Below are 25,266 nucleotides of genomic sequence, written 5' to 3' on the forward strand. Positions count from 1 at the left end.
AATTGAGACACACCAAAAAAAAAAAAAAGCTTTTAATCTCCTTCAAGGCTTTATTTTATATCCATCCCAGACTATTCCGAATGTTTTAGCGAATGTGTCTTCGTTCTTGAGCAATAATCGAGGGGGGATCCTAAAATGTTCCAGGAGGGAGTGCTTCCTCGCTTTGCAAGTCAGCACGAGGAAGATTGGAAAAGATTAAAAAACGGCTCTGTGAGAGGCCTAATTAAAAAATGTTAGGAAGATTAACATCCAATGATTGTTCACATCTCAAAATGAGGCTTTTTTTTTTTTAATTTACAATGGAAGACAATTAGCTGAATCATAGAAATAAGTAACAATTCAGATTTGGGTATAAACTTTAACAATAAGAGTGGAAGTCCGGGGTGAGACACATTTGTGAATCCATTCCTTATAAAATACACTTTTCGATGAAGTCATGGATTTTATTTGCTTCAGACAAAAAAAAGTGAAATTTGTTGGTGATTACAGATAAAGTAAGGGTGCACCATTATGGCCAAAATCATTATTCATTTTAGGAATATTTTTTTAGTACAGTCACGTTAAAATAAACAAAGCAACGCTTTCATTTTGTACAAATTTTGAATCAAACTAAGACTTAAAATGTGGTTCTTTACCTGAATTTGGTGCATTTCGGTGTGTCTTTGGGATTTGGGTGGATAGATGTGTCACGCTGTACAGCGTTGTTATGGATGTCTGACTTGAGGCTGGACAAGGATGATACTGCACTCAGTAGTGTCTTTTTCAGGTGGTTGAACAAGTTAGTTGTGTTGCTTTGCGGCTCAGACATAGCTTACATGCACTCTTTGCCTATTATTTTTTCTTGCTTAACATCACTTGCCCTAAACCGACATACCTCCAAACAACCAATGATGAGCCGTTTCGGGGGACCGGTGGTTCGGTTTAACGAGCGTTCAAAACATGACTTGACCTGCATGACACGTTTGCACTTCAAAGACGTAACAGATACGTATATGTTGAGCTCAATATGAGAAACAACAATAAGACAATGCTGTAACTATGACAACCACAGACGCATTCAGCTGTTAACATTCGGCAGTTAACATGGTCACTCGTTGAACCGAAACACCGGTCTCTATTGTTTACTCTTGCACTCTAAACTGCCGCTGCAAAGTAGGTGCTCATGATATAGCATGCCAGCTCTAAGAAATGTGAAAGCAAAACCTCTCGATCCCCCCCTGGGGGGAGTGGCATTTAGTGTAGGAGGCGCTTGATTTGATCTGCAGCAGAGTTTTCTACGGGTGGAGAGTGCATTTTAAAGATCAATATCGTAGTCAATCAATTATTTAATTGTGGGAAGCCAAAATCATGATTGGGATTAATTATGCAGCCCTAGATATAGTATTGTTTTAGATGGAAATCAATGGAAGGAAGAACTGAAGTTGGCATTTAAATGTGAAAACAAATGTATTAAAAGATGAATAAATCATCACATTTTCTTTTTGTACCCTTACATAGGTAGAATTTTAACTTTAAATCTAATTTTTAGTTCATTCATTCCATTGCTGGGATGTTTGTATCTGTGGCGCACCCGAACATATTCTGGTCATTTTACTGCCAATCAAATCTGATGCTCTCATCCCCTTTAAAAGGCCAAAATGTGTCCACCAATCTGCAACACACTGACAGTTCTACAGACAAACCCAAACCAACTGCCTCTTAAGATGGGCTTAATTTTTCCTAAGATGTGAAATCCCCCATTACAGTCCTGTCTTGCCGTAATGACCCAAACTAATTATAAATACGGATTCAGACAGCACAGATAAAACGTTGGCATTCTTTTGTTGCGTCCTGTGTTTTTGTTTTCCACGTTATGCTCCAAAGGCTACGCTCAGTAGGTGGTCCTATTTTCGTTCTAATAACTTGAGATCTTAATTTCACTTTTCATTGCTTTGTTTGGGCCGAATCTGTCATCTCATTATCAATCACTAGAAAAAAAATGCCCTGCCACAGTAACACTGTCATCCTTCAGTTATTTTGAGACATTTTTTTTGGAAGGGAAAAAGATAACATGAGGCACTGATGCACCTCTGGAAACGCAGTGTTTTTGATGAGAGTTAGTGTGCTGGAAATCTTTGATGCATCTGCGAGAGGCAGGAAAACACTGCTGTTGCAGTGGAAACTGCTCTGTGGAAACCTGGAAGCTGCGAGAAAGCACAGAAACTCAGAGCCAGAAGGCATGAGGCTGGAAGGAAATCATTCACACAAGGTGCCCATGATATGAATCATTGTATTCAGAGGATGTGTTCTGAGGTTGAACAATTCTGAACAACTCGATGACTGAGAAAATAAGGTTAAGAATAAATGGGATTGGACTATTTGGCATGTTAGGTTGGACATGAGCAATGATGTTTTCTGGCAATTAATATAGATGTGCGTGGACCAATGCAGGATGAAGTGTGACATTAACACGGTGGAAAAGGTGGAATTGGATGTACAAAAAGGAGGAGTAGTTTAACATACTAATGACTTTTAAATCTAACCATGACATGATACAATATGTCCGTGATCTAAACCAAGATATTTCCATGGCCTAATGTAGACCGTACATTCGTTTTTTTAGCAACTTTGAACACAACACCAACATAGTATCTCTTCCTAAAGTTAATATGGAAAACATATAATAGCAAACAGTGCCTTTTTTACATGTTAAGCAGACAAAGCACTCTAAAGCATGTACGTCCAAAGCTCACTCTTTTACCTCAGTTTTGGTCTCCACCACCACCACCACCACCACTCTCTGCTCGCTAAATGCTTTGCTGTGTTTAAAGGTTGGTGCAGTCAGCCTTGTGCTTGTGGGTTTAAAAGTTTTATTTTCATGGAACAGCCTTCTGCATCTGTGATGATTCATCTGAGAGCACTGAGAGAGGACTAATACTGTAGCTTTGCGGCCTTAAAACCAAACAATAAGCCTCAGTGATCTGAGGGGGAACTGCAGACATTGGTGGTAATTCTTTGTGGGTTTATCACTCTTAGCAACCCCACATTATACATATGATTTGATCCATTGTTAATATAGAAGTATTGATTAAATCAGCCTTGAAAATACATTCTGAAGTGGCTGCGAGTGGATATTTTACATTATACAACAGTTGGTTGCAACCAAGTAATCTGATTGGACAAGAGGCATTCCATATATAGAGAGCAACATCAGTGGGACTTTTAACTCTGCGTATCACTCCGCCTCAGGCAGGTGTTCAAAGATCAGACTCGTATTTCACTGGTTGATGATCAATTAAAACAAACAGATAAATTCAAATGATTAAAAACAGCTGATCTGTGGTAACCTGAGTGCAGGAGAATGTTTGGGTTGCTTGGCAACAAAAGTCCAGTTTCAGTTAAGTTGGGGAACTAGTTGAGTTGGTGGAGCAAAAAAATAATCTGTTGTTGATGATTACTGTTTACTACTATTCGCCGCTTGTATAACTGTTGTATAAAAGCAATATCACACTCGAGGTCGTGATGTTATATTGAATATCAGCACGGCTGTGATTCAGTCGTGGGCACAAGGCTGCACTCCCTCTTAGGTGATATTGCTTCAATGAAACGCATAGTGAAGAGTATACGCATCCTCAGCTGGATCTGAACGTTTTGTAGAAATGTTCAATATACAGTAAACATGTATTATATATTGAACACAATCCACACAGTATTGCATTGACCCCTCGAGTGTGTTTATGTCATGGCTACCGACGAAATAACCCAACAGATGAAGGTGGGGGGAAGAAAATCTCTATACGACAAAATTGCCAATTTCCAAATTCTGGTCACGGCTTCAATTCATCTCCATACAAATTGGAACCCAAAGATATTTCAGCAGTGAGAGGACTGTATTGTGTTTAAAATACCTCAGACACAACTTCTAGACTGGAGCAGATCAAATTATACTGCTGGAGGAAACATGGGGAGGCAACAGTGAAGCAAATTAAGTTAAAGGTTCTATTTGTAATCGCCGGCCAGTGCAGCGTAGACGTCTATTGTTCGGTGATGTGAAAGACCGCAGCAAATCAAAATATCTCCCTCTCTCTCTCTCTCTCTTCCTCCTCCTCCTCCTCCTCTCAGGAACACAGGGCAGCAAATTCAAACAGCTATCACCAAGCCAGCAAAGACCAAGGCAGTGTCAGGCAAGATAAATTACAGCAGTTATTACAGTGTTGTCAGAGTTATCATATTTTTAAGGAGTAATAACTGGGCTACTTGGCAGTGCTTAATGACTCAGGGGGGGTCGGGTTTGCAGAAGCCCGATTTAGCATCACTTTTATATGCAGTGAATCCAACCTGGCAACCAGCAAATGGAAGGTCAAGATGCAAGAGTTTGCAAAGGGGCTGCGTGCAAAGCAAATACGCGAGGTCTTATTTCGCATATTTGAGAGCAGGAATCTTCAAGTATGCATGGAGGATTTTTTGTTCCACTTCAACGTATTCAACAGCCACTCCTGATGCATAGCAGTAGAAGTATGCCAAATATTGAAGCTCTGATTCTGTACATTAGAACGCAGGAATCTTCTGAACAAGTATGTAAGGAGGAGATTTTTTCATGTGGTTCCACTTTGAAATCCTCCAACGAGCACTGGTGATACATACCAGTCAAAGTATGCTACATTAGAAAAGTCTGATTTTGTACATTAGAAAGCAAAAGTCTCAAGAAAAAGTAGGTTAGGATGATTTTTCTCACTTGGTTTCATTCCAACACATTCACAGACATACTAGCCAAAGGGTGCGAGTAAGTAAGTACTGACTCAGTATCCCACTAACACCAAAGAGATCAGCTAATATTGCTTTATTTCTCCTGACCAACGTTAAAACACACAAGAAAATAGTGCAGAATAAACGTAATCCCAGGATAGAACTCTGCAGCTGCTTCTGCAAATAAACTGAATATTTAATGATTTTTACATAACGTCACATTCAGGTTCATCAGCAGCCAAAAAAAAAAAAAGCGAGCCACAATGGGCTCTGCTTGCAGGAAGTGAAAGTGCATAAATTTGTCTAATCAATTATAGATTTGTGTTTGCTCGTTAACTTTTGATGTGCAGTTTATTTCTTGATCCCGTCCAAAAAAATAGGAGGGGGGCCAAACATTCAGACTCCAACTGTGAAGAGAAAAGAGGGAGAGAGTCTTGGACTGGGGCCACGGCATTCAGATGAAGTATCGACTGTGTGTATTGAATGGCTAAATAGTTTTTTAAGAATGAAATTGTCACTGTTAGGAGGGTTTCCCGAGTCTGCTTTCAGCCCCCCCGAGGCTCCGCACAGAGCTGGAATTTTTTGTGGCTGCAGAAGACGGAAGAAGCTGTAGATGCAGCCGTGAATTTCAAAACGTCCCTTCACAAAACGATGGCGGCTTTCTCAGAAGACAGTCCAACGTTTTTCTACAGTTTGTGTGCCGTGCATGGGAGGGGAGAGTGTGTCTTTATGCAGAAATGTTCAGAGGAAGGCTGGTTGTTAAAAAAACACTAAAGCAAAACTCCCTTCTGGAATTGTTAATCAAGGCTTAACATGGTTTAAATTTGATGGCGTCCAAGAGTGCAATTAACCTCTTGTGATCAGCTACCAACCCTTTAATTATAAGTCTACAGGGTGAGACTTCCTTTTAAACATCACACTCTGCAAGCAGAGTCACATTCATGCGCTCTTACGTGACTGATAGCAGCGGTGCAAAGGTCAGACGGCCCCCAGTGGAGGTCAAATGATTCAGCTGCCTCTCCAAAATATTCCAAGCTCCCCGGCACCACTGTGAGATTTTCGTCACATGTCATTACGTGACCCTGTTGTTTGTTTGCAATAAATAAAACAGATTTTTTTTTTTTGTCAAACCTCTTGGGAGGCAGCCTTCTGGCCGCTACAGCTGCAGCCAGCACCCACATGAAAACAATGGCGTGCCAATGCGAGAATAATACAATGACAGAGAGAGAGACAGAGAGGGAGGAAGTGAGAGAGCCGGTGTGTGCTGCCAATCCAACACAGCACAAATAACGTCCTTATCAATATGCAAGGCACTACACGTTAAGCATCTGAGTGCAAAAGGTGAATGCATGCATTCTATCACCCTTTTTCCTCATAATTGTGTTTATGTGTGTTTATTTCCTCGCCTTTTAAGAATCCCACCCACGCGCTTCCGCAGACAATTCATCAGCAAGGCGCTCTTGCCAAGGACCCCTCTGCTGCTGAATGTTCGCTTTCCAGTCCTTGAAAGCATCATCATCAACATCGGGGTCATCTAAAGCCATGACACAAATGTGGCTTTAAGCTACTGCTGGCATTTTCATTTTGGCAACGTGATGTGGAATGCTTTTTTTTCTCACCCCCCCTTCTCTCTCTGAAAATGATTACATGTTGCCAGCGTTTTTTTTTTTCCGCCCATTGAAAAGGCCACCAGATTGAATGAGGCATACTGAATAAGGCGGCTTTTCTTTCTGCAATTTCCGCTGCCGGTGCGATTTTTCTGCGCTGCACGTTTGGAGGAGCAGTCAGAACAATACAGCAGGATGTATAGACTTGCTAATGTTAATTTTAATCATTAAAAGCTTAACTTAAAGATCTGATTAGGATGCAGGATTATCCACAGCTGGCTGCTGCACAGATCATTGTTTAAACGGCTCTTTAAAGGCTAAACTGCAGTTTTTCAGCCAGATTGAGATCATGCATCCTTCTTACAAACTGATTCATATTTATTGATGTCTTGCACTCTAAACCTGGCAAATCATGACTCCATAAAAGTGCATTTCTTTCTGGATGCATTTGTTAAATCTGCATCAACGGAACTGATGAGGCCAACTTTCCAAAGAGACACAATGACAAACAAAACAGGAATTGCAGTGGCAGTAATGGAAGTGCAGATAAATGCTTCCGGACTAATTTCAAACAGAAGCTGCTCCTCTAATTTCATAGAGTTGGTATCAGTATCACACACAGTTGTCTCGCCTTTAGCCACATAATGACACCTACGGTGTAAAAGAGCATGAGCTCCCCTCGCAGTTAGACAGTGGAACAGCAATCAAAGCAACTTGAGGGGGGCACGGAACGGCAACTTTGCCTCACTGGTGACACACACACACACGCACGCAGAGAGAGAGAGAGAGAGAGAGAGAGAGAGAGGCACGCACACATACACCAAAACAAGCATGTACGTGCTTGCTTCACATGCACGCTCAAAGACACGTCGAACACAGACCGACACGCGCACACAAACACAGATCCGGCTGCTTTCACAGAATTCATTACGAGTAGAAATTCGTCCATAACATAGAATCTAGAAACAAACAAATAACGGGAAGCATGACCGCAACTCATTCCAGATTCAATATCCAGGCTGGCATGAGACTCACTTTCAGTTATTGGATCATGCAGTTTCCGGGACGAATTGATCAACGTGGTTGCAAACGCAATTAGCTTGAATGCAAATATTGATGTCGACAGCACAGTGATCTGCAGGCCTGCATGTACACCTTCACTAATGGCATACATTGAAGCTGAGGGAGGTTTTTGCGTAAAATGCGAACCCCCCCCCAAAAAAAAATTCTGAGATCATTGTTTTTCTCGCACTGTTTTATGCTCCTTTACGTCCGCACTTCTTCTGCAGCATCACCCCGGGAAGAGGCTGTCTCACAACGAGAATGCAGCCGAGTGTACAAAATCGAGAGGACAACTCATTTGCATAATGTTTTTGGAGGGTTTATAACATTATAACGCGCGTGATGTTAAAAAGCTTTAAAACGCTCCGTTGAAAATAGGTCCGGAAGGAGCTTGTACTCCCGATTGTTCTAAAGGTAGATGCACAAATTGTCTCCATCCTGAAAAGGACACCACCGGCCACCCCACTAACATGCTGACCACGCAACATAGCTATAATCGTGCCACAGTATAGCCCTGCCTACCCCGATCACTACCTCGTGGCAAGAGATGGACAGAAGAAAATAAATGTAAAGATATTTTTAAGAGGTCCAAGCCGGGATAAGCGTACTCACCTAAAACTGACTCTCCCCTCTTCGCTGTATCTGTGCTCCAAGATTTGTTAGTTCTCGAGCCAACAACTTCTGCTGGAGCATATGTATCCAGTGCTCATGCTGCTGGTGGCTCAGTCGGTGATGTTGGATTGCGGATGATTTGGCAATCCTTTTCATGCTCAAGGGAAAAAAATCCTTCGTTTCGGTGTGGTCTCGGGCATTAGCGCGCAGAGGAGGAATAAAGTCATGAAGTCCGTCAGGCAAGGAGGGGAAAGGAGAGAAAAAAGCGAGCTCTGGATGTGAGATTTTATGCCGACGTGTTTCAAACTGTTCTGGTCTCTCGTTTTTTTTTTTCCTCACCGTTTGCGGGTGGAGAGGTGTGGGATGGATCTCTAGGAAGGGGAGGCTGGGATGCACAGACTGAGGGCGAGAAAGGGGAGGTACAAAGAATACAGTCTCATATTGTAGAGGACGGTCATGGCAGACAGTAAAGGGGTGGGTCTGGACTGGATGAGGCGGAAGGCGAGGGAAGTGAGGGTGGATGAGGATAAGAAGCCGTGTCGTGACTTTTTTCTGCCGATAGGTACATATTTGCACCAAGGCAATGGGTTGATTATCATAAAAATCTTGACCAGGGTGCAACATGGAAAAAAGAAAATCTAACCACAAAGGCATGGGTCGTATTATTTTAAAGTCTGAGAAATTACAAGTAAACTAGAACTGCTACAAAGTGAGAAGGCTTTGAGTTGCACAGAAGGTGCCACACAGTTCCACGTGTAGGCTGTGTGCTTTGCATAAAGTACAACGTGACTGTGTTAATGTACACTCCGAAACATTCGCAGGAACATTCAAGCAAAAAAACGCTCATAGATCAAAGTCTGTTTGTCTCCACCTAAAAGTGAAACGCTAGTGGTTGCTGTCCATGGTACTGAAATACAACTCAAGTTTTATTCTGGTGGTTGCTGTCCTTTGGTACTGAAAGTCAACAATTCTAAATGTTGCTGTCCATGCTACTGAAACATATTAAATAATTAAATTATGCTTTTTATTGGAGCTGAAGCATAAATAAAATTCTGATTGTAACTATCCATGGTGCTGAAACATAAGTAAAGTTCGAGATGTCGCTGTCCATGGTGCTGAAACGTAAAAAGTAAAGTTCTAGATTTTGCTGCCCATGGTGCTGAAACATATCAAGTAAAACTCAAAATGTCACTGTCCATGGTGCTGAAACATGACAAGTAACTTTCTAGTTGCCGCTGCCCATGGAGCTGAAACCTAACAAGTAAAGTTGTAAATGCTGCTGTCCCTGGTGCTGAAACGGAACAAGTAAAGTTCAAAATGTCACTGTCTATGGTGCTGAAACTAAATATATGTTGCTTTCATTGGTGCTTTAACGTAAATCGAGTTCTGATAGTAGCTGTCCATGGTTCGGGAACATAACAAGGAAATGCTGTCCATGATGTTACAACACAACTCAAGAGGCCTGGTTTTGAAGTTATTTCAACTAAGGATTGTCACAGAGAATTTGTAACATATTTAAACCATTAAAACTATACAGAAAATCGAGTCAAATTTGTGAGGTTGTGGGTTGCACTATGGATCTTTGACATAATTTTTCCTGATATTCTGGCTGTAGCCCTCAGACTTTGGCATCTTGAAAACACATGAGGTCGACAGAGGCACTAAGGGATTTGGAAACCTACTGAGCTGTAAACAAGGATCATTTGGGGAAACACATAAAACCATCTTGTTATGGAAATGGAAATATTGCCATTGATCTAAAACCCAGTATCCCCTGTTGTATTGTATCTCTAACATCAATTCATAATTATATAAACCTTCACATACCTTGGTAAGGACACTGTCAGCCTTGTGCACAGGCTGCCCTTCCTTGGATGATAAACAACATGGAAAAGTATGATTCACTAACGATACCTGATTGATATAATGACACACAGGTGTACTTGGAAGTCATCTGAGTACACGGTATAATTCACGCATTGCATGAATCATTCATTTGTTGCTTTAAGATATTCTACTACCTTGTTTGAAACTGTCATTCCAACCACTGTTTGCTCAACGTGTCAAGCTTACAAAGGGACAAAAATATAAGGAATAATTGATCTCTCAAATGCAGTTTAATAACTTAAATCCTTACAAATCAAAACAAACCATGCATTTGTAAAGCCCTGGCAACTTTAGTCCAGGTGGGAGTTTAATTGCGGTCTACACTCAAAAGTGATGTGTAACTCATAGGCCACATACTGTGTTTGACACTCATTTTTATGTCTCTTAAGTTACTACATTTCGGCTTTTGTGAAATGCTTGACAATGTGGCAAAGAATTAAGAGAAGTAATAGTGATTCAAACATAAGGGGATTTTAAAGCGACTTAATCTCAAGTTCCATGCAGGATGTTTTCGGTTCAATGTTTGTTTTGTTGTTTTTATTGAGCAAACCCTTTTACACCAAATGACCAGTTCAACTACTACTCCCAATACTAATGATATTGCCTTTGGGGTGTTTACTTTCGTGATGGAACATGAAAAGCTGTGTAGCAAATCCTCCCCAGGTCATTACATAACGAAGTAAATTCAACCTTACCACCACCCGCTGCTTCAACTGATACTAGATACTGCAGATACTATATTCCACATCTGTGCTGTATGATAGAACCTCAAATACATGTTGATGGATTTTCAGTGTAATACCAAGCTCGTATTGCATGGCAGCTGAAACTTTGCCTCCAACCATTTTTCATCAGGTTAATGAATGTTGTTCAAGATTTCAGGCTCGTCTTGGGCAGTCTAAAAGTTAAGAAGTTTGAGAGTTGTGTTAGTTTGGAGGTGTCAAGCTGATTTAGAGGCACAACAGGATTAATATGTGTGATGCGATGACTGTTTAATTGAAATGAAAAAAAATATTCAAAATACAGAATAAATAGTTTAATTCTAACTGCTGATGTGTGATACATACTTTAATATGATGCTGTATAAAACAGCTTTATTGATTCCAGTGCAGCCTAAAATAGTATTCAACATCACAGTGAAAGATATCAAAAGAAACGTCAATGGACGTCCCTCAAAGATTCCAATTTCCCATCAAATAATCCAACATTTACTGTGTATATGTGCATTTAAAATCCTCACTGTAGTTTAAACCAAAGCTTGTAGAAAAGATTGATTGTGACATCTCTTTATCCATCGCAGCCACTGACAGCTTTGCATCTCACTAGCTCCCCAATGGTCCACTAGCAGTCAAGTGTTTGAAGCATCCACCGACAGGCAGAGGACCTGGCAGCACCAGCATTGCTATGGAACTCAATGAGGCTAAATGGATGAATGGGGCCATTACGGAGTCATTAGGCTGGAAGTGGTAGTGACATGTGACAAGCTGCCTTTGCTATTGTCGACATAAAATCCTCGGGGGTGCATTGAAGTCGTTACGTTTGATAATTCTATTGGTCGTAGCTTTTAATTTGAAACTTCCTTTGAACTTTGGCGTTTCAGAGATTCATTGTCACTGCAGGAGAGGGAAGTGTCCAAAATTTGATAATTCAATTAAATAAAATTGCACCAGTTTTTGTAGATAACTGACATCATTTACATGCCTGTTATAGTATGATATTTAAACCACTATATAGGGACAGACTGAAACTGAAAGTGTGTGCCAGTTGCGGCTTCCTTCAACGCATCAAATAAAATAAATTCATACTTTTTTTTGGTGTATATTTTTTAGTGCTGTGTTAGAGCTGCTGTCGCAGGGAGGACTGCAGATAAAAAAGTGTGTTGTATGCATCATGCATGAACGCTATAGTGAACCATCAATAGCACCGTTGCACTTGGTACATTTGTCTGATGCAATGTGCAGCGCTTTGGGTGTGTGTGTGTGTGTGTTGTTGGGTGGTGACAAGCAGAGAGGTTGCATATTTCAAACGTCTCCAGAGGAAAAGTGCTGGTGAGGAATCGTTGAAGGTCTCTAAATGATTTGAAAAATTAGATACGAAGTCTCTTCAGTACCGCACAGAAATCAAAATATCCTGTATTTGAACAGGTAACTGAAGAGTGCGAGCTCATGATCTTCTATTTCCCTTGTTTGTGCTCGTCAATCGATGGTGATGACAGAGACCTGCTAAGCAAACATACTTTTACGGCATTTGGCATAGCAGGTATTAGGAGATAAAATGAGCGGTTCTGTTGTTCTGATTCTACACCACATATCAGACAAATAAATCCAGGGAGTGTGCGCCTCAGGCAGAGCTGACAGGAGAGTAGTTTTACAGATATATGAGGGACTTATTTATGAATTTGGATGAAGGATAAAATCTAACTCTTGAAGTCCAACTTAGAGTAGACTGCAGGGTCATTTTCTGCGACAGCATACAGATTTGCTCTCTCGAAATAACGTGTGAATGCTGCTAAGCTTTTCAGTTCTTCTTGCTCTTCCAAAAGTCTGACAACATGGCCAGATTACTTTCTGCTTTCTGCTTTCAACAAATGCAGAGTTAACAGTGGTCAGTTTAGATGCTTAATGACGTGCTCCCAGTTGTCTAGTAGCACTGCTAACAAACAGTTTGTCCTTAGGATGTAAGCTACAGTTACCATCATGAGTTTGTTTACATGCGTCAGTGTCCTCACTTGTCCCCTCAGAGGTTTGGAGGCTGAACAACCTTCTATTTCTTTCTTTCAATGAAAAAATAGTAGATATTAGGCCTGCATGATATGAGACAACTCTGCGATGTGCAATTTCATTGTTCAATATTGCCATAACGGCATGACGTGCGATAAATACGTAACAGTGCATATCCTATGTCTATATCTGCTGTATGTGTATGTCTGCAGGTTTTACGCAGTACTTGGGTAACCCCCCTGAATCCAAAATACGTTTTTTTTTAACCATTATATTGACACAAATAAATCTGAGGGTAGCTTATTGCTAGCTTAGGCTTCATCTGACTGCATCAAACTGTTGTGAAAGCATGATGATTATACCCAGGGATCCATCCAACAGGTTAAATTCACGATTGCTTAGTGAGAAAGACTGCTTCAAATAAAATTATTGTTCGTATTCATGACAGTGGATTCAGATTTTTGTAATGGGTTTATTGCGAATGCTCATATTGTGATAACATTAAGGTTGTGATTTATTGCGCAACCCTATTTCACATTGAAAATGGCAGTGGTTTTTGAGAGTAAAATTAGATCCTAATTGGGATTTCCGTTGGATTTTACCAACCAGGAGTGTTTCAACAGAACTTGCAGGCCGTCATACAGCGTCTGCCTGAAACGACTTAATCAGCTCTGTCCCTTTAAGAAACCCCGCCCTACAAGCCCACTTTCTTCTGATTGGCCAGCTCTCCCAAAGTGCAGTGTGTAGAAAAAACTATCTGAAACCTGGCATTCACAGCAGCCTGCAGACTGAGCTGAGTCTACATACTTTTACCTACAGATTTGAAACTTCACTCACGTTTAGTCTGGACATCCAACATTATAACATTATATATTTGTGTTAAAATGTGAAACAGCATAATACCCCCTCTTTAACCAATATATAAAGACATGAGGAAGGACTAAACAGAAGGAATTCCACAGACGATAGCAGGAAATAAAGAAACCTCGAACTCATTGGTGAACAGCAACCTGCTTACTTAAACTTAGTGGGTCAGAGAAAGTGGGATAGAAGGAAAGGCAGAGAGAGAGAAGTGCATGACACTACTCTCTTTTTGTTTTCCTTTAATGTTATTACCCAACATAAATCCTCCAACAAAGCAAACACTTGGCAACTTGCTATTACGGGGCAAAAACGGCGAGCAGAACCAGACTCATCTGCACCGAGAAAGTGTTTTTCTGGCTCAACTAACACTTCAATCAATTAAGTTATTTATCAACTTATGTTTTAGTACAAGTCTTCCTAATGGTAACAGCCCACAGCCCAATGCACAGAGCATACTAAAGACCTAATCCATGGGCCTTCTTAATGACTTCTTGTAGGAAGAATTAAGCAGCAATATGCTGCGTGTCGTTCAGCAGCTCATTATTGGTGAGCATGTGTTCCTTTATGTCAAATATGACCAAAGTTTCTTGCTTTCTGGGAATACTGCTGTCAAGGAAAAATATACCATTACACAGTGCAGATTTGACTCCATTATCCACATAACTGCGATAATTGTGCCATATTCAGCACCCGCCCAGACACGAAACCCTCACAGGAGCTAAATTTATCCGGACACAGCTACCTCCTCGTTGGAAGCCATAGGCTAAATCCTCCTCCAAGCAGCCCAGAAGACTGTTAGCGCTGGCTGGATTGACACGCTACTAATGGCTGATCTCTGAGGCTCAGGCCACAGAGATGTTTCCACCCGGTGTTAGTACACGCTGTTGCGGAAGCCTGTCACACTGTACCCAGACCTCTCCCCGCCACGGCTATGAAGGAGAAGACAGATGTCCAAACAGCCAGCAGGTCCATCAGTCATGAGGAGTTTTTTTTATAACAGGGGCGAGGGGGAGGGAGGGTCAAGTGGGAGACACACAGATGAATGGAGATGACACCATTCCGGCCTCGCTGCTACTCTAATGAAAAACAAACTCATTTTCAGGAAGGTTTCTGGGTAATAGGACAGTCAGCCAGCCAGAGCCAAACATAGGGACGAAAACTTTTCAAAGTTTTGACTTTTCATTTGGAGCCGCCTCGCCAGTCATCCATTTCAAGCCAAGAGAAAAGTTGGGAAGGTATTAAAAGAAATGTGACATGTTTCAGAGTTAAAACATGTCACAGATACATTTAAAACATACATATAGTTATTTTAATGCCTGAAACTGCTGGTGGGGGGGTAGACGTCAGACAAAGTGATTAACTGTACGCTGCCTTTGTTTAAATTTTCCAAGGCAGAAATTTAAAGTGAGTGATACATATGACTATTAAAGAAAGCAGGATGAGATGTTTCGTTAAAAAACACCACTTAAAGGAGTTGTCAGTATTTTTAAACATGGGCCCTATGTACAAATGTGTGTGTCGAAATGACACATAGGAACAAAAACAGTCCAGTACATGGCCTCCGCCGTAGCCACGATACGGCCACAATGGCTGCAACATAATCCAGGGCAACAGCGCCCGATCAAAGTCCGTCCACTAAAAGTTCTTGTTTTTGCCTCGACAGGCTCACATTGTTACTCCAGGTGTCCGACAACATCATAGAAGTCATCCCTACAAAGATCGTTTTAAAAAGTAAGATCCTTTCTGTGTAACAAGAAACAGAAGTCTCGCTCAAGGAGAAGTCTCGTTCTGAAATCACGCGGGTGGTGAGATGAAGATGAGGCATTTGAATTCGATGGCCAGGGGTGTCCAGGGATGACACCTCGGACACTACACAGAGCTGTGTAACCATGTCGGAGGATCCCCCCCCTCTGATCGACAGGGCAGTGCTGCAGACTTTCCTTCATGTGCCCAAAATAAACTGGAGGAGGCGGCCAAACCACAGAGACCAAATGGGCAACTATTTATCGAGTAAGTAGACCTAACATATTTACATGCATTTAATTTCTTTACCTAGAAATGTCACTGTTTCTGGTTACACAAAAAGGATCTTTAAAAAAAGGATGATCTTTGTAGGGATCATTTTCATGATGTTGTCGGACACTTGGAGTAACAATCTGAGCCTGTCAGCAGCAAAAACAAGAACTTTTAGTGGACGGAGTTTGATCGGGTGCAGTTGCCCCCGATTATTGCAGCCATTGCGTCCGTATTGTGGCTACGGCGGAGGCTGTCTACTGGACCGTTTTTGTTCCTATGAGTCATTTCGACACACAAATTTGTACAAATAGGGCCCAGGTTTAAAAATACCAAACTTCTCCTTTAAGCATGTACAGGACAAAATCAGCAAAGTGATAAGAGGTACGGCTTTGTCCACAGGGGGCGCCAAAATCAACACAAACCAAAAGTCACTCACAGTAGCTTTAAAGGAAAACTAAATGTAGGGAATTAATTTAGTTAGAGCTTTATGACATTATGGAGGTTTGTGATTTGTGGTCAGGTTTATGGAAACATCAAGGTGGTTTGGTTGTGACAAGAATAAATACGTTTAAAAATCTACGATGTTCAACATGGGAAACAAAGCTGCCCCCCCTCTAAGAGTGCCACATTTAGATTTTGAACTCATCGATCGACCTTCTTCCTCGCAGACTTAATCCATCTTTATCAATGGCAGCTGACTTGCCCTTTTGCTTGCGTCATAATAACTACAGCTGCCAGAGGACTCATCCTGGGGCACTTGGTGAAACGACCGGTGCTGTCGTTCTTCTTCAGAGGAAAGATAACAGTGATGGCCTACATTTACAGGTACGGTCTAGGTATGCTAAACACATTCTGATACAGTGTTACTTTAGCAGGAACACATCCCCTATATGTGCTGTAGTGCACCCTTCAATTTAACCATGATTTCCACCTGATGACAATTTGAGGGCCGCACTGACTTCCTGATTACACATCCATATGAGACCAGGTACTGTAAGCTGCTACATTCACAAAAACAATACAGTATTTTGTTGTTGTTTTTTTTAATATAAAATACTAATGTTGGTTATAAACGTGTCAATTTAGGAATGGCAGATCATCAGATACTCCAGCAAGTGTGATTAGGACCAATCAGATTTTATGCATTTGGATCTTTTATTGCAGAAAGACGGAAAAATTGTCAATTAAAATTAGATTTAAGATTCTTATGAGTTTTTACACACCTTTAATTTTAACTGTATATCAAAGAGTTAAAGGTACAATGTCATTAAAGATCCACTACTTCCATCCTAAGGTCAAAGTGATGTAGGGACCAAACTGTTTGCAATGCAAAAGGACCTTGAATTGAAGTATATACTCCGAGTGTTGTTACAGGTAATCTCACCACATGTGGCAATGTAGCAGCCAGTGTGTGGGTGGCTGCTCAGCGTGCGATAACCATATTTCTAATCGCCCATCTGGCACAAAAGCAAAGGACCGAGCGCACTGCAGGTGCACACTACATCACAAAGTTTAGCACAGCTTTAAAAAAAAAAAAGAAAACTAGTTCCAGAGCGTCTTTGAAAACAGTCTTTAGTGCCAGGTGAGATCCAACGATCTGACAGTGTTTTCGAATGACTTTGCTGAAGTCTTAACAGAGGACAGTGCTTGACTGCTGGAGTGTTCCCTCTCAGGATTCACTCTCAATTCAACGTCAAGTTTGGCTTTCCCCCTCTTTTATTTTGGTAACCTCTGCTTAAAGTTATTTTGTAAGACAAGTCCTCTGAAACAGAAAGGAGGAATCGTAAGTCGGTTCACTACTTTGGTGAAGAATTAAGTGTCTCAACAATTAGGTAAGATGAGAGCATTTCAAACCCTGCTGTACCTTTAGCTACAGATGTGAAAATATGTAACAGGAAGTTTCTGTCATTTACAGGCTCAAATTGTACAGGCTACTTGCAGGTGACTCTTTTATTCTGAAGGACCATTAATAAGAATGACGAGTAGCATATCACTATAAACAGTTAAACGCACAATCAGACCTACTTCCTGTTTCAGAGCAATAACATTACAAAGTCACACTTTGGCATAAGACAAGTCTTTAGCCCACCATCATGTTCAATAAGAAAGGGGAGCGACTGAAGTCACTAGCTTCACAATCCGTCATATAGCTGGCCTCCTCACACTCACACAGCTAAAGCCAAGAGGTAGGTATGTCAAAAGATCCTTACTGGCTGTCAGTCATATTGTGGCGACTTCTTTTTTAAATATTGGGATACTACACAGCTAACTATAACCACTAGTAAAAGTAAATTGTGTTAATTTTTCCGCAAAGTGCCCTTGAGCATCTGTATAAGACGCAGGGGGCAGCTCCCCATTCAGTACCGAATCCCTCACAAGATTCTTTTGTTTGTATTTAAAGCCCTTCATGGCCTCGCTCCGAGCTATATTACAGAACTCATATCCCCATGCAGCACAGCTGAGCCCCCTTTTTGGGGAGGGTCTTCTCCCTCCCATCTCATGTAAGAACAGCAGAATCAAGAACTCAAGACTCATTTTTACTCCCTTCCCTTGACTACTTACACGATCTGCATTGTACCTTGTTTAACAAAAGCTTCAAGTTGTGTGTGTTCAGTGGATTTGTGTTCATTTGTCCATGTATCTCTGTTGTAAAGTTTGTTTTTATGTTTGCTGAAAGGCACTTTGGTACAAACCCTGTTTGTTTTAAATTGCTTTATAAATACATTTGACCTTGACCAAATGTGGACCAAGACGATTTGTGATTGGGAGGTCATCCAGGGGCGGGCGTGGGCCCCTGAACGCAAGCCCAAAGCATTGCATGTGAAGGAGGTCCATGAGTCTTTCAGCTGACAAAGAAATGCACTTGCTTTTTCATTCAAGAAATGTTCTGTTTGTGGACGAGGCAAGGTCACTAAATTGTTGTTCTGTCCTGAGATGATGGTAAAATATTGAAATTACTGTCTTGCAGACGAAGGTGGAATGTCACCATTTAGCAGGAAAACACTTGTAACTGCACTCATTACATCTGTGAACTGTATGAATTGACAACACATGCATGCCTTGAGCACGCATTTAGAGAAAATATGTGTTATATTTCTATATATTTATTTGATTCCTGCAGGCCTGTTTTAGCTATCTTTTCAAAGCGCCTGAGAAATGCTTCAGGCATCATTGATATAAAGCCTGTCACCGGCCTGTTATGTGCTGCATTGTGAAAAGATGGTCAAGAGTCACATGCGCGGAGCACGTTTTAGTGCTTTCTTGCAAGTACCTTTACAGCAGAATGTTCAAGGATAATTCAACAATGAATCAAAGAGGAAAGAAAACTGCTGCCTCTCCGCTTATAGGAGCAAACTCCTAATAAGTGAACTCACCACCAAGATATAATTATGTGTTATAGAACATACACTTTGTATAACTTATTTTTAATCGCTGTAATGGCTAGCCATTTATTCACCCACATAATGTGACACACTAGCCATTAAAAATGGAGGCTCCCATAGAAATGTGGGCCAAATTATGGAAGAGCCTAACTGTTGTAACTGCTGACAGTGGGGAATTCTTCCCCTCTTATTGCTCTCGGCACACGATGCAATTTAAACAAAAATATGTGGGTTTTGTTTGTTTCTCGCTCCAGAAAGAAAGACAGAATCAACATATGCAACAGGATTACAACGGAAAGGAAAACAAAGCGGCCTTGAGAGCAGTTGTTCAGTGTAAATAATTAAGCAGTGATTAGGATGTGGCCAAAGGCTGTCTGATGGGCTCGACTGGGCTCAAGTCCTCCGTTTGCAAAAATATGCATTCTTGTAGCCAGCAGAGAGGAAATCTCATGCTCCCCACTTTTCCATTTTCCACTTGACAGCCACTCTCACTGTCCTCAGCGTTCTCTTTCTCCCTCTAACTCTCTATCTATGCGTCTTTTCTTCTCCCCTTTTCAGATTATATTGTGCTCCTCTGCCTTTCTCATATGTGTACCCGCTCATCACTTATGCATTCTACGTAGCGCTGCGAAGATTCCCATTTCTCAGCTAAGGGCACTTTTTGGAGCATAATACACTTACGCGACTTTGTTTCCACATTCATTTAATCATTTTGACATTTCATTTCATGCCGTGCTCTTTCATTTCCTTAAACCCTGTGTATTTTTTGTTTGCAGAGAGTCCTGCCTCCTCCATTGTGGAGTAACTAGTTTTTGCTAATGAAGTGCTAATTTAAGCTGTGATGGTATTTTAATCACCCAGAGCAAAAGGAGAGCGCGGAGATGCCTGGGCCTGGCAGGAGTTTAGTAGATTACTGGCGCCTTCGCCCAAAGTATTATCATTTTAATTTGCAAAGAAAAAAGCTACATACTCAGTTCCCTGCCTCTGTGTACCTGTGTATGTAGGACATTTGCAAACACCACATACACCTGTGTCTCATTACAAATCCCAGCGTGAAGGCAATCAGCAAAACTGTGCATTTTCAGATGAAAATGTGAAAGCAACGCTAGATGGATCGGAGAGGAACTGCAGCGCTGAGACTGAAAGCTCAGAAATTAAGTAGAGAATACAATTTCTGGAGGAAAGAATTTCTGTTTTATAACGTCTCAGAGCGACAGAAGGTCAGTCGGACTGGGGATTCTGTAAGGTCAAAGTTGCATTCTTTTAACAAGGTAAGAAAACACAGTCTGATTACAAAAGAGCGACTAAGCAAAGCATCAGCATGCACAGAGTTTGTCTTAAGGCAAGTTCGGAGGTGGGGGAGCTTTTTCCAATTGACCCAAGCGTTAACAGTAGCGTTGTGCCTGAAAAAGAGAGACACAACTGCAAGTTGATCTCTCAAGTTAATCTATGCCAAAGTGATTACGTGCCAAAAAAAATCCAATGAATGGCAAAACAACCCTCAATAAAAATCAGTTTATGGTGTAAGATATAATGAACAGGTCCTATGAACTGTTGATGCGAGACAGAATACAGGAACCCTGCTGTGTAGATGTCCTGATCCACACCTTAGACTGTGTAAAGGAAGTAGACATAGTCATTGTGGCGTCATCCATTGGTTTGTGAACTCGTGTCTCAAAGCCTTCAGTTTAGCATTTTGGCAGTCGCCATCTTGTTTTTTGGAACCAAGGTACAATAATTAGCATTTTAAGTCTCTATGCTGGTTGACAAGGTGCCATGGTAGCCACTTGTCACAGGTAGCTAGCGCTAAAGCATACCTTGCTTAATCGCCAATTTTATTCCAAATGGGACAATAGTTTAAAAAAACGTAACATCTCCCATACTGAAGTAGAAAAGGATTCAGATAAACTTATTAGGAGTATGTACTGAGCTAATAAATCAAGTGAGAAGTCGAGTCATTTTCCCATTTCATTACATCTGAAATCTTTTTGCAACCAATGGAGTCGCCCCCTGCTCATAATTAGAAAGAATGCAGGTTCAAGGCACTGCCACATTGGCTCAGCTTTTAAAAACCCGAGGCTACATCTACTTCTTATTTACAGTATATGGTCCACATGGACTGTTTCTAACAGGTGCAGTGTTGGTGATGCAGAAGGAAACCTAAGAAGCCCGACTAAGGCATCAAGGCAAATCCATCTCTGCTATGGTCTGTTCATCAACAAAACAAGCCATCTGCTTCTGGCTGTTGTGTGCTTTCTGTGTGGACTAAGGGTTTTTTTATTTGAGCTTAGACATATTTGAATGGGGCTGGAAAATGGGATTGACCAAAGACATAAACCTGTAATAAAACCAGCAGCTGTAATTTTTTATAGCAGCAGCAAGTCGCCATACCTTGCGCCCTCATACTTGTTCTAAAGAAAGAATCAATCCATAATGTTTGACCTCTGGCTTACGGCAGGCGAGGCTTGTAACTGGAGGGTTGTTCGATTCCTGGGCCGACAGCTCCTCCCTCGTTTCCCTTGAGCTCTTAAGGCCCTTAATCCCCAACTACTCCAGTGGCAAACAGATCAGACTGTGGATGCACTGGGAAGCTCCAGGTGTGAATGTGTGTACAGTAACAGTGTGAGTATGAAAAGGGCCTTCCAGGAAAAGGGCAGCATCTCAGGAGACATTCACAGGATAAGATTAAAAAGACATACGGATTGGCTTGAAGGGGAAATTAAATTATTTATAGTTAATTTTCAATTTGCTAGCTATCTAGTTTCTTCACAAAATGCCTAATTGTATGAATGTGCAAATATCTGTTGCAGATGTCTGAAGGAGAAAGAGTTCACACGTACTAGACTGCAAACATGTCATAAATATTGACATCTCATTGTGACAGCTGCAAACTCCTAAGTTCCTGTCTGTACCCCCTCAGCAAACACAGAAAAACACACACACACACACAAGCAGAGAAACACACACACACACAGGCAGGCAAACACCCTTTTGTGTCAGCTGAGGATTCTGATTTGTGTTGAAAGCTTGTACAGTAGTAAGAGCGACACTCAGTCTTCTCAGGGAAAATAACCTGCCACAAAGACATGCCAGATTTGCTTTCTGGGACCTGTTTGGGCTGCCTGGTGCTCCCTGGAGCTCACCGTGCCAAACATCTGATGCCAAATAAAGGATAGAATATCAACATAATTCACCATTTTCACACGGCGGCCATTTTCCTCTGACGTCAAACTCTAGCTAACATTAGCTACATTTGCATTCCTAGCTATCATTAGGAAGTTAATTCCCAGCTAAAATTACGTTTGCTAGGAAGTAAATTCCTAGCTAACACTATTTTAAGAAGTAAATTCCTAGCTAACACTATGGTTAGAAGTAAACTCCTAGCTAGCATTACGTTTGCTAGGAAGTAAATTCCGAGCTAGCACAATGTTTTGCAAGCTAACATTATGTTCTCTAGTGGTGTGTCCGAAACCGCATACTATCATACTAATCATACTAACTGTGACATAAAATTGAATATGTCATGCGTTCCCATCTCCTAGTATGCAATTTTGTGTATGCGAGAAATGCCCGGATGTATACTAGATCGGCCCGGATATTTGAGTATGAGACGGGAGCTCACTGGTTGTACTCAACCGCCCCAAAATGCATTGCGGCTATTCAGCTTCTACTATGGCGGAGACGGACCGGAGATCAGACCGGACATACGTAAACGATTAAGTCACGTGATACGGAGAAGACGGCTCTGAGTATGATGCCAACAGCATCCTAATAGTCAGGTTAGTAGGCAGTATGCAGTACATACTGTTTGAGTATGTAGTAGGCAGTACGTTAGTATGCGTTTTGGACACAGCTTAGGACTTTATGCCTTTCATATTGTATCTTGTAACGCTACCAAACATTAATATAAGCTTTCTGCTGGGGCGCTGGTTAAGCTCAGTTGGTAGAGAGAGGTAGAGTTGGTAGTCCTCATTGCACTTATCGCAGGTTCGACTCCCGGTCTGCCGATCGTTTGGTGCATGTCGTCCCCCACTTTCTACTCCCAACACTTCCTGTCTATCTTCAGCTATCCTATAAATAAAGGCAAAAAAGCAACAAAAATTTTTTTTTTAATAAATATATATATATATTAGCTTTCTGCTGCTTCCAAGCATACTGTAACATTAGCTAGTTGTCGTGTTGTCTGACCATAGCTAACCATAGCTATGTTGTTGTTACTTGAAATATGGCCTGATTTCCCTCTCGATTTTCACTGTTCATTATCTTTTCATTTGGGCATCAATCAGCTTCAGGAAAAAATGGCCGCAGTGTGACTTGGGTCATTGGTTCATTGGCTTTGCATGATGACGAGAATGTTGTAACGCTATTTAAATAGCATGGGAGAATTTTTTACATCCTTTTCACAGAGATGAATGGCCTGAACGATGCTCTTGTGAGATGGTCATTCTTTAACTGATCTTCGCCTAATTGGATTAACTCACTCAACATCTCCTCCTGCTATCCCCACTGCACTGCCTGTGTTGGAAAGGGTCTGTAACTTAGAGACTAAAGCAGTGTCTTAAATGTGAGTGATGTCAGCTCAATGACAGCTCAATCTCATAAACAACCGGGATGGGCTTGAAGTTATTGAGCACGGTCGGCAGGGCTCGGAGTGGCCAAATCACTCCATCACATGTGCCAATCTACCTCCAGCTTTAATGTAATTAGTGTGGATCTCCTCTGCCTGCTCTGGCCTTTTGTTGTTTGATAAAATGTAATTAGATAAAACGAGCATCAGTAAGGTAAGGCTCCAGTAGTCTGAAAAATGTGACAAGAAAGTCATTGTCATTAACAAAGTGGCTGAAAATGGGCTTGGTTGACGTCTCCTTGAAGGGAGGTTAAAATTTGCTGTATTACACACACACACACACACACACACACACACACACACACACACACACAAATTCTCTCAAGGTTGCTGTAAATTGTCTGGCTCTATCACATACATTTGTAACCCTTTGTGAAACAAGAAACACCATGTAATGGCATTGCCATACAATTCTTTAAATAATCATTCATTAAACCTACATGAACTTCTTCTAACTTTTTTAGCCACTTGGAGGCAATTAAAGCAACATTGACATAATATCACCCTACATTTATTTTTATAATAGTTGCTTATGACTTTCTCTATATCTTCTGAGACAATTCAAGAAGTTGGCGGTTGTTTTCGCTGAGTATTGCCATCCTTTGTAAGTTGCCTCTTTTGTCTGGAAACTGCGACACTATGAGACCTGTGAGATTGAAACAAAACAGCGAAGCTACATCTCAGAAAACCAAAACAATGAGCCAAAGATGCTTACAGAATCTGTAGAGCAGATGGGAAATGCAGAGTAGGTTGAAAACTCTCTGTGGTCTAACACCAAGTGACCCCGGTCACGTTCCAAAGTCATTTGTTCCAATTTAATATTAAAAAAAGTGATTATAGCTGCTTTAAAGTTTGGTGGCTTAACTGTTAAAGAAAAAAATGATTTCACGGCTCATCTAAATCCCAAACACAAAATCAACAACCCTCATTAACCCAATTTCTTTCTTACATTTATGGCTGCCATGCCATCTTACGATCCTAAAAAGTTCTATTTTTGTATGTGCTTCAGCTTAGTGTTCTGCATTTCTTATCTAACTTCTCCTTCACCGTTTTCCAAATTCTGCAGAAGTGTGTGATAAAGAATTAGACTTTATAAGGCTTTCTGAAAGATATCCCAGTTGTATCCCTTGGATACGATAGGGGAGGTAACACAGAACATTTACAGAAACGGTGCAAGGCTCATTGGATAAATTTGCTTTTACTTCGACTCATGTATAGGTGATCAAATTAACCCACCGAGAGGCCCTTGAGGGGTCAGTTCCCAGGATGGAGTCTGTTTCAAGTTTTGGAACAGAACTTGGTCCACTTTCAAACTAAGCTGAAAAGATTTTTTAGGTGTACTGTATAACTACAACAGAAAAGAAGGAGGATTAGAAAGCAGTATTACATTAGGTGGCTTACTTGAAAGTAATCATCTGTCCATCCATTATCAGCAAATCCCGTTCAGGGTCATGGGGGAGTTGGAGCCCATCCCACCTGTCATTGGGCAGGCGGGGTACACCCTGGACTGACCGCCCTGGACAGGCAGTCATTCATGCTCACATTCACACCTACAGGCAATTTGGGGTCACCAATGAAGCAACGAGCATGTCTTTGGACTGTGGAAGGAAGCCGGAGTACCCGGACAGAACCCACGCATGCACGGGGAGAACATGCAAACTCCACACAGAAAGGCCCCCCACCGGATGAACCTGTATTCGAACCAGGAACCTTCCATCTGTGAGGCAACAGTGTTAACCACCGGACCGCCATGGCACCTGAAA

The 25,266-nt window shown here is 41.3% G+C and overlaps 1 protein-coding gene across 1 annotated transcript in view; it reads right to left on the reverse strand.

Annotated features, from left to right (window-relative positions):
* The window catches only part of brinp1 (bone morphogenetic protein/retinoic acid inducible neural-specific 1), a 148,303-nt gene extending 140,015 nt beyond the window's left edge, over window positions 1-8,288 (reverse strand). Inside the window, exon 1 of the mRNA XM_069673665.1 lies at window positions 8,007-8,288. The gene's annotated coding sequence lies outside the window, so the exon portion shown is untranslated. The remainder of the gene's footprint in view (window positions 1-8,006) is intronic.
* Window positions 8,289-25,266: the final 16,978 nt, after the last annotated feature.

Source organism: Semicossyphus pulcher, unplaced genomic scaffold (assembly GCF_022749685.1).
Source record: "Semicossyphus pulcher isolate SPU_LCO1_2020_fin unplaced genomic scaffold, fSemPul1.0.p SCAF_22, whole genome shotgun sequence".
Taxonomy (NCBI): domain Eukaryota; kingdom Metazoa; phylum Chordata; class Actinopteri; order Labriformes; family Labridae; genus Semicossyphus; species Semicossyphus pulcher.